The sequence below is a fragment of the Nicotiana tabacum genome, chromosome 12, assembly GCF_000715075.1.
Source record: "Nicotiana tabacum cultivar K326 chromosome 12, ASM71507v2, whole genome shotgun sequence".
Classification (NCBI taxonomy): Eukaryota; Viridiplantae; Streptophyta; class Magnoliopsida; order Solanales; family Solanaceae; genus Nicotiana; species Nicotiana tabacum.
This window is the reverse complement of record NC_134091.1, coordinates 7957447-7967366: the sequence shown is the minus strand read 5'-3', so window position 1 is coordinate 7967366 and position 9920 is coordinate 7957447. Positions and strand designations below refer to the sequence as shown.

The following is a 9920-nucleotide window of genomic DNA, read 5'->3' as shown; positions in this document are numbered from 1 at the left end:
TGCGGTAACACTCATCTAGAAATCCCAGAGCATCCTCCTATTCTAGACCACTGAATAAAGGAGGCTTGTACCTCTTGAACCTCTCAAGCCTCAGCTGCTCCTCCTCGAAAACTGCTACCCTGACCTCAGGCTGAACTGGCACTGTAGGCGGTACAGGAATAATCTCAGGGACCTGCTCAACATGCACTCGCTGCTCAGGAGTGCGGGTGGCGGGAGTCTGTGCTCCTCCCCCTTCCTGAGATGCAGCTGCAGTAAGGGGATGCAACCCTGCCTGAGCCAAAATGGTGTACATGCTCATGAACTGTGTCAGTCTCCTGAAAAGCTGGAGTAGTAGTAGCAGTAGGCGTGTCAGGTGCCTGGACTCCGGCTAGAACTACTGGTGGTACCTTGGTGGTAGCTCGCGCAGGTGCTCTTTCTGCACCACGTGCGCATCCTCGGCCTCTACCCCGCCCGTGTCCTCTACCCTGGTTGCAGCCTCTAACGGCTACAGTAGGGGCGCGGGTGCCTGATCATCTTAGGTAGCACGTGTCCTTACCATCTGTGAGAGAATAGAATATAGAAGTTTAGAATTGTGATGTCAAAATATCGCACGACAAGGAAATCAAATGAAGTGGAAATTTTCCTAACACTTACATAGTCTCTCGTAGATAAGTACAAACGTCTCCGTACCGATCAGCGGGACTCTAATAAATCGGCTTGTGATCCATGACTCCTGTGAACCTAGAGATATAATATCAACTTGTCATGACCCCGGTTCGCCCTCTGTGAACCATCATGATGACACCTAGTATCTACGACTAGGTAAGCCTAAGTTGCGGAAGAAAAACCAAATTTGTGGAAGTAAAATAGTTTAAAACAGAACTAAAGTAATAACAATGTTTTAAAGGTGTTGCTCGATATACACCATGTTTAACTCTCAATACCAATACATAGATCCAAGACCCGGAAACTCACGAATCACAAGCTAAGAAAAATATTACATAACTCTAACTCCAGAATGTCTAATAAGAGGGGAAATACAAAAAGGCTAAATACTAAAAGCAGGAATAGAAAGGGACTTCTCGGTCTGCGGGCACGACAGATGTACCTGGAAGTCTCTAAGCAGTCGCCTCCCTCAAAGATGGTAGGCCTGAGTAGCAGTACCTAGATCTGCACATGAAAAACATGGGCAGAAGGGGCATGAGTACTCCACAACAGTACTAAGTAAGTGTCAAATCTAACCTCAGTGGGGTAGTGACTAGGAATGTCAGGGCCCTACTGAGATTAATGAAATAAATACTAAGATGACAGGATAAGATAAGCATTACAATTAAGAATCTACAGCAAGAATCTGTACAAGATAATAAGAGTACAATAACAAAAATAAAGATTAAGACAAAATGCGAGGAAATACCACTCATAACAAGGAGGATAACCGGGGGATCTCTGGGTATCCTCTATGTATACAAGGGATCTCTTGGTATCCCGAGGATCTCTTGGTATCCTCAATATATGTTAGGGATCTCTTGGTATCCTCAATATACTTGCCAGGGATCTCTTGGTATCCCGCACCTCAGTCGAGATCATAATTTCATACAGGGGATCTCCCGAGCTGCCGTCTCGTAGTCCCAATTTAAAAATACACAGAAGCAACACAAGAATACTCAATTTAAAGACAATTCCATACCAAGTAAACATTTGATTCTAGCCTAACATGCTTCATGTAATGCAATTAAGGCAGGTTAAGCAAATAAATAGTTAAGTCAATTAGGCATACTCTTTCTAAGCTAACAACAGGTTTAAATTGCATGTAAAATGAAACAAGAAAAGGAACACAATTGAAATTACGTAAAGAAAATCGGATTTTTAAAGATTAGCTTCAAGTACAAACTCGTCACCTCATGCACAAGGTGTTTCAAATATCAAATATACTGAATCCTAAGGGGAAGGTCCCCCACACAGGGTTAGACAAGCCACTTACCTCGAAACGGCTCAATAATCAATCCAAACCCACGCTCTTGCCACGAGTACTCAACTCCAAATGGCCCAAATCTATTCAATTCAATTGCATAATGTAAATAACACTTCAAGTAACGGATTCTACAAAGAAATTCTAAGCTAATATGTGAAATTATGTAAAATGACCAAAATGCCCCTTGGGCCCACGTCTCGGAATCGGGTAAAATTTATATTTTAAGAAACCACACACTCTCACGAGTTCATGCATACCAAAGTTACCAAAATCGGACCTCAAATGGTCCCTCAAATCATTACTCAAAGTTCTCCAATACTAAGCCCTAGTTTCCCCAATTTTTCACCCTTAATTTCCATGATTTCTAGCTTTAATCCGTGAAATAATATCATAGGAACAAGTTTTAGCTCCAAATTCCTTACCTCAATGAAGTTCCCTTAAAATCCCTCTTTCAAATTGTTCGAAAAGCTCCCAAGCAGTGATACAAATGTTGAAATAAACCCCAAAGTCGCGGAACCCCTTTTAAAATAATCTACCCAGCAGTTTACGCATCTGTGGCTTTGGGACTGCTTCTACGGTCCCGCATGTGCGGAATAATTGGTCACATCTATGACTTACACTTACGGTCTAACTGCCGCACCTTCGATTTACTATCCACATGTGCGGTACTGCTTCTGTGGTTAACTACCCGCATCTGCGGAACCTACTGCTACTCCACAACTCCGCCCCCACGTTCGCTGAGCCGCATCTACGGTGTCGCACCTGCGGAACCCAAACCGCAGGTGTGGCTATGATAGCACCAGCAGCTGAAGCTGCAACTTAAAATCCAAAATCTTTCCGTCAACCATTCAAATTCATCCCGAGGCCTCCGAGACCTAAACCAAAGACACCAACAAGTCACAAAAAACCATCCAAACTTGTACCAATATCAAAACCTCTAATTAACCAAGGATTTAAGCCTAAGAACTCCAAATTTTCTCAAAATATGCATTCTATAAAAAAGTCTAGTAGACCTCGTCCGAAAGACCTGAAATTTTGCACAAACGTCACATTCAACACTACGGAGCTACTCCAACTTCCGGAATTTCATCCCGACCCTTGGATAAAAATCTTACTATCAGACCGGAAACTTCAAAAATTCAACTTTCGGCATTTCAAGCCTAAATTAGCTACGGACTTCCAAAACACAATCCGAACAAGCCCCTATGCCTGAATTCACCAAATGGAGCTAACGGAACTATCAGATTTTCATTCTGAGGCCATCTTCACAGTGTTCTGACTACGGTCAAATTTCCAATACTTAAACTCTCATTTAGAGACTAAGTGTCCCAAAACTCTCCGAAATTCAAAACCGTATATCCCGGTAAATCAAAATAGTAGAAATAAACTCGGGGAAGGCAGTTAATAGGGGATCGAGGCGTAAATTCTTAAGACGACTGGCCGGGTCATCACACCAGAGCTGTCACACCTCCTTTTTCTACCCGAAAGGGTATAGGGGAGTTTTTCCAATTAAAGTGACAAAACCGAAATAGGATTATTTATTCAAATTCAGAGTCACCACTTGGGATAATTTATGGTGTCGCAAGTCACCGGTTTAAAATCCCGAATCGAAAAAGTTTGACTCTGTTTTACAGTCCGCGAAACACAAAAATTCAGGTAAGGAATTATGTTAACCTGGGAGAAGGTGTTAGACATTCCCGGGTTCTGTGGTTTTAGCACGGTCATTCAACTATTATTAATTGGCCTAATTATCTGATTAATTACATATTTTATAATTATTGTGCACTTTTAGCTTTTCAACCGCTTTTAATTATTTATGGATTTATTTCTGGAATAAGTTACGATTGTCGTACACTTGTTTGTTTTTGTACATGTTGCGAATCGTGTCACGGGAACCGTACCCACAATCTGCAACACATGTATTTTATTAATATTCGAAGTTGGGGTCAGGTCACATGAAATATGCACCCGACTTTGGGAATTACGTATCATAACCATGTCACAAGAACCGTACCCACAGTCACGCTGATTTATTAATAGCATCTAAAGGAAGCTACGATGTTTATGGATATTATTTTTCTTATTAAACTAATTTGAGATTATTGCGAGGCCAAAGTTATGAAATGATTTATTGTGGAATCATCTGTGAGCAAAATTGTATTTAGAGAAATAAAATATAAAATTTTGACAGTAACAATTTAAACTCTTGAAATATGTTTGAACCCATACTTGGGTACGACAATAAAGGCATGAAGTCGATGGTAACAAAAACCTTGTTTGGGCCTATTAACAGGCCCAATAATTTTCAAAGCATTCATTAGATTTTCTTCCGAACTCCAATCGCCCAGCACAACATGGAACTAACGAGTTATATGGCAAACACATATGATTTTCAAATTTCAACACAATACAGAATTATTTATAAAGACTGACATTCGAAATCTGCTTACAATTAACAAGCAATTTTATGAACTAACACTCTTTCTTCAACTACATGCTAACTCAATTACTTCAGGTCGAACTAACTACAATAGATTGATGCTTTAATCAAGGAAAACCAACTTAACAAATCAGATCCTCATGAGCCTAAACCTTCATTTGGTAGAATCATTACTGACATAATTTACACATAATGTCCAAGCAAAGTGATACAACTTTTTTACCAACTGCCAACGTGATTCCTTTTCATCTTGACAATAATTTAATAAATAAAATTCTTGATAGGCATCTTACACCATGAATAGACATTTCAAATAGCAATATAGCATTTAAACAAGGTAAACATTTACACAACTCTAGAATTTGAAACAAATTTAAATAGAGGTGAGCTCGTATAATCTTCATTCAACGGAACATAATATTTGCATCATTCCAGTCAAAAGTAATACCTGATTACAGTAGAACCAAAACAAACAAAAAACAAGCCTCTCCAGAAATGAATCTGAGCTTAGCTGATTTGCAGCTCCAGAGTCTGATGGAAACGCGACCAAGACCAATGGAACTTCGACTTCGGAACTTGCCGAAAGTCGATGAAACACAGACAGACCTCGACTCTTCTACCTCGAAACTCGCCGGAAAGTAAAAAAAAACAACCGGATCTGAAATTCTGGCAAAAATCAGAAAATCGAACACACACACCGCTATTTCCACAGCGACAAGCAGCGGTGCGAATAAATGAGGTAGCTGCGGCATAGAACAAGGAGAGATCGTTGGAGTTCGGCCAAACATGGAGCTTTCATGTCAAATCATCCAGATCTGATCGATATGGGGGGTTTAAGAGTGGTCATCGGCGTGGTCCAACGAAGTAGGGGTGCGGTAGATGTGTATATGAATTAGGGGAGGTGGCTATATCTAGGTCTTTGTGTGTTGCGGCTGATGGTTTTTTTGGAGAAGGAGTTGCTACTATGGTGTTTTTTGTGATGAAGAGGAAGCTTAAGGTGTGTAAGGTTTTTAAGATGATAGAAACGGCTCAAGGGTCTTTTTGACTAGGGTTAGTTTTTAATTAAGATATAAGAGGGGAATGGGTAAAGGGGATTGGATTTATGGGCTAGATCCGAATTGGGCCGAATTTTGGCAAACATTTACCTTTAAAAGTGGCTCTTTAACTCTACTAGACTAAAAATATTTATTCCTACAATAATAACTATAAAATTGTGAAATCATTCCTAATCAAAATAAATTACTAGATTAAAATTAAAAAATAAAAGTGAAATTATTTTTGTATATATTTTTTTTATTTTATGAAAGGTAGATAAACTAAAAGTAACTAAATAAAATATCAAATAGCTAAACAAGAGCGAATATTTTTGTAATTTTTATTTATGTGATAAAATAAAGTAAAAGGGTCAAAACTAGTTAAAATAGCGGTATTAGACCTAAACTAACTATTTAAACGCTAAAAATGTAAAATCTTGGGGAGGGTCAAAAATTACATGTCTACAAGGCTTACTCCAGGGACTTTGCAGGTGACCTCGTCAGCTCCATTGTCGATTGTCGGCACAACCTTTACCTCACATGACTGGGATGCATTGTTTTCTGACCATCCATAGGCATCGACGGTTGCTGATGCTCGTCCGGTATGAGATATGGATAGTAGGCATCGAATTAGTTAAGGCTCATATTCATCGAGGGATGCTGAGGAGCTTCCACCGAATTTGGTTAGTTTGTATTACTATTACTTAATTTTTGTGCTTATCTCATTGATTAGTCATAAATATCTAAAGCATTGTTTTGAAGACATCATCCTCACCCATCGCTGAGGTGTCACGACCCGGATTTCCCATCGTCGGGATCCTGATGGAGCCTAACTTTTCAGAATGCTAGGCAAGCCAACAAAAAGATTTAATATGCTAACCATTATCCAAAATGGTAAATAACAGTAATTAAACCAAAACAGAGTAAGAAGTGCGAAAATTCATAATAATCTAAGTACTAATACATGGTTACCCAGAATCTGGTGTCACAATCCACGAACTTCTAAGATTCACTACAAATACTGGTTTGAAGAAAATACATCTGTTCCAAAATAAAATAAAATAGAGAAACCAGGATAACTGGAAAGGGACTCCAGTGTCTGTGAATGCCAGCAGATCTACCTTGGATCTTTTGTTGAACTGAAGGTAGCAACCCAGCTCTGATCTACGCGGTCTAGTCTCGAAAACTGCACAAAAAATGCAGAGTGTAGTATCAGTACAACCGACCCCATGTACTAGTATGTGCCGAGCCTAACCTCGATAAAGTAGTGACGAGACAAGGACACGACAATAATATGAACCTATGCAATTAAATCATATATGAGAAGATAACAACAAATAGAAATTTAAGCAAATATTAACGAGAAGGGGGAGAAACATGTTGAGGGGAATATAAAATCCTGAAATAGTATAGTAAGGAAACGCAGTAAATAACATGCTTAACACCAACGAAAGTAATAACATAGAAAACAAAAGCACGGCATCACCTTTCCTACTTTTACTCTTGTCCTTACCATAAGAAATAATAGAAACGGCACGACATCACCTTTCGTGCATTAACTCTCTCATAACATGGCACGACATTACCCTTTGTGCATTATCACTCACAGGATACGACACGGCATCACCCTTCATGCATTATTACTCAATTACAATGCATTGCACGGCATTACCCTTAGTGTTTTAACACTATCCCTCACTAAAACAATGAACAATAACAACACGGAGATATAATTATCAAGAACCAGTCTTACTTCAACATTTAAATCCACAATACCAGTCTCAACTCTGAGTTAATACTCAATCAGTACCAAACTTCATAAAACATGATAAGAGTTGTTCAACACATGGAATAACAAGTCTAAACATGAAATATATGATCAAAGAGTACAACAGTTACAAGAATAAGACTATCTCGCATGCTATGACTCGACGATTACCCATTCACCCCTCGAGCCTCAATTTGAGGTCTAAATCCCCAAATTTCGAAATTCCCAAATTCTATCCAAAAAACATCCAATTCCACCATGAAAAACCTATATTCTAGAATGAAATCTTGTGAAAAGATGTAATAGATTTAAAGAAATGAGTTAAGAATCATTTACCTGTGATTTGGATAAACTAGCCCATGGAAAATCACCTCTTGAAGTTTAGGTTTTGAAATATCCCGTCTAAGTCCAAACATATCAGTTGCAGATATCGCATTTGCGACCTGAGCTTCGCATTTGCGAAGCTCGCAAATGCGAACCTGTCGCATTTCTGCTGCTGTCGCAAATGCGAAAGTCCCTCCCGCAGACTCACTTCGCAAATGCGAAGTGTTGTTCACATTTGCGAACATGGGCTGGCCCATCTTCTCTTTTCATTTGCGATGAGAAGCTCGCAAATGCGACCTCATCAGTTGTAGCAAATATGAACCTTAACCTTGCATTTGCTAGGTCTGAGGCCTGCAATAAGTTCAGCTATACCAGCAAAATTTCTAAGTTCCAAATCACTCTGTAGCCTATCCGAAACTCACTCGAGCCCTCAGGGCTCCAACCCAAATTGCATGAATTTCAAGAAAGTTCCAAAACTTCTGTTTTCACAACAAAGGGTCTGAATCACGTCAAATCAGTTCTGTTTCTTACCATATTTCACATATAAGTTATAAATATCATAATGGACCTTTACCGAGTTCTGGAACCAAAATACGGACCCGATACCAATGAAATCAACTATTAACCATTTTCTCAAAACTATTATAATTTCAGTTTAACAATTTTCATCAAAAAATCATTTTTCGGGCTAGGGACCTCAATATTCGATTCCGGGCATACGCCCCGGTCCCATATTTTACTACAGACTCTTCAGGACCGTCAAAACACAGGTCTGGGTCCGTTTACTAAAAATGTTAACCGAAGTCAACTAAAATTTACTTTTAAAGGAAAAACTTATTATTTTCTAAAATTTTCACATAAAGGCTTTCGAGAAATGCGCCTAGACTGCACACGCAAATCGAGGAGAAATAAGATAAGGTTTTGAGAGCCTCGAAACCCCAAATTGGGTTCTAAAACACAAGATGACCTTTCGGGTCATCACATTCTCCACCTCTAAAACAATCGTTCGTCCTCGAATGAAAATAGAAAAGTACTTGAGCTAGGGAAAAGATAGGGATATCTGCTCCGCATATCAGACTCGGACTCCCAGGTAGCTGCCTCAATAGGCTGACCTCTCCACTTCACATGAACCGAAGGATAAATCTTCGATCTCAACTAACGAACCTGCCGGTCTAGAATGGCTACCGACTCCTACTCGTAGGTCAAATCATTGTCCAACTGGACAATGCTGAAATCTAACACATGGGATGGATCGCCATGATACTTTCGAAGCATGGACACATGAAATATTGGATGTACCGATGATAAGACTAGTGGCAATGCGAGTCTATAGGACACCTCCCCCACTCGATCAAGGATCTCAAAAGGCCCGATGAGCCTAGGACTTAACTTTCCCTTCTTCCCAAACTACATCACATACTTCATGGATGAAACTCGAAATAACACTCTCTCTTAGACCATGAATTCCACATCATAAACCTTCCGGTCGGCATAACATTTTTGCCTGGACTGAGCTGTACGAAGTCTATCCTGAATTACCTTAACCTTGTCCAAGGCATCCTACGCTAAATCTATTCCCAATAACGCCTCCCCCGGCTCAAACCACCCAACCGCGATCGACACCATCTATCATATAATGCCTCATAGAGAGCCATTTGGGTTCTCGATTGATAACTGTTGTTGTAGGCAAACTCCGCTAATGGCTAGAACGGATCCCAAAAACCTCCAAAGTCAGTAACACAGGTGCGTAGCATATCCTCCAAAATTTGAATAGTATGCTCGGACTACCCATCTGTCTGAGGATGAAATATTTTGCTCAACTCGACCCGCTTACCCAACTCATGCTGTAATACCCTCCAGAAATGCGAGGTAAACTATGTACCTTGATCCGAAATGATAGACACGGGCACACCATGAAGACGAACGATCTCACATATATAGATCTCTGCCAATCGCTCCGAAGAATAGGAAACTGCTACAGGAATGAAATGTGCTGACTTGGTCAGCCTATTCACAATAACCCATATAGCATCAAACTTCCTCTACGTCCGTGGGAGTCCAACAACAAAATGTATAGCAATACGCTCCCACTTCCACTCAGGAATATCAATCTTCTGAAGCAAACCACCATGTCTCTGAAGCTCGTACTTTACTTACTGACAATTGAAATATCGAGCTACATACGCAACGATATATTTCTTCATCCTCCTCCACCAATAATGTTTCTGCAAGTCCTGATACATCTTAGCGGTGCCCAGATGAATAGAATACCAGGAACTATGAGCCTCCTCCAGGATCAATTCACGATGTCCATCCACATTAGGCATACAAACTCGACCCTGCATCACCAAAACTCTATCATCTCCAATAGTAACCTTCTTGGCATCACTGTGTCGCACTGTG

General features: G+C 40.0%; 1 long non-coding RNA gene across 1 annotated transcript; it reads right to left on the bottom strand.

Annotated features, from left to right (window-relative positions):
- Positions 1–834: 834 nt before the first annotated feature.
- On the bottom strand, positions 835–5454 carry LOC107778402 (uncharacterized). The gene is made up of 2 exons (XR_001646372.2): positions 4840–5454; positions 835–1149 (listed from the first exon to the last, which is right to left on the bottom strand). It is a non-coding gene; the product is annotated as an uncharacterized LOC107778402 (long non-coding RNA).
- Between the last annotated feature and the right edge of the window lie 4466 nt (positions 5455–9920).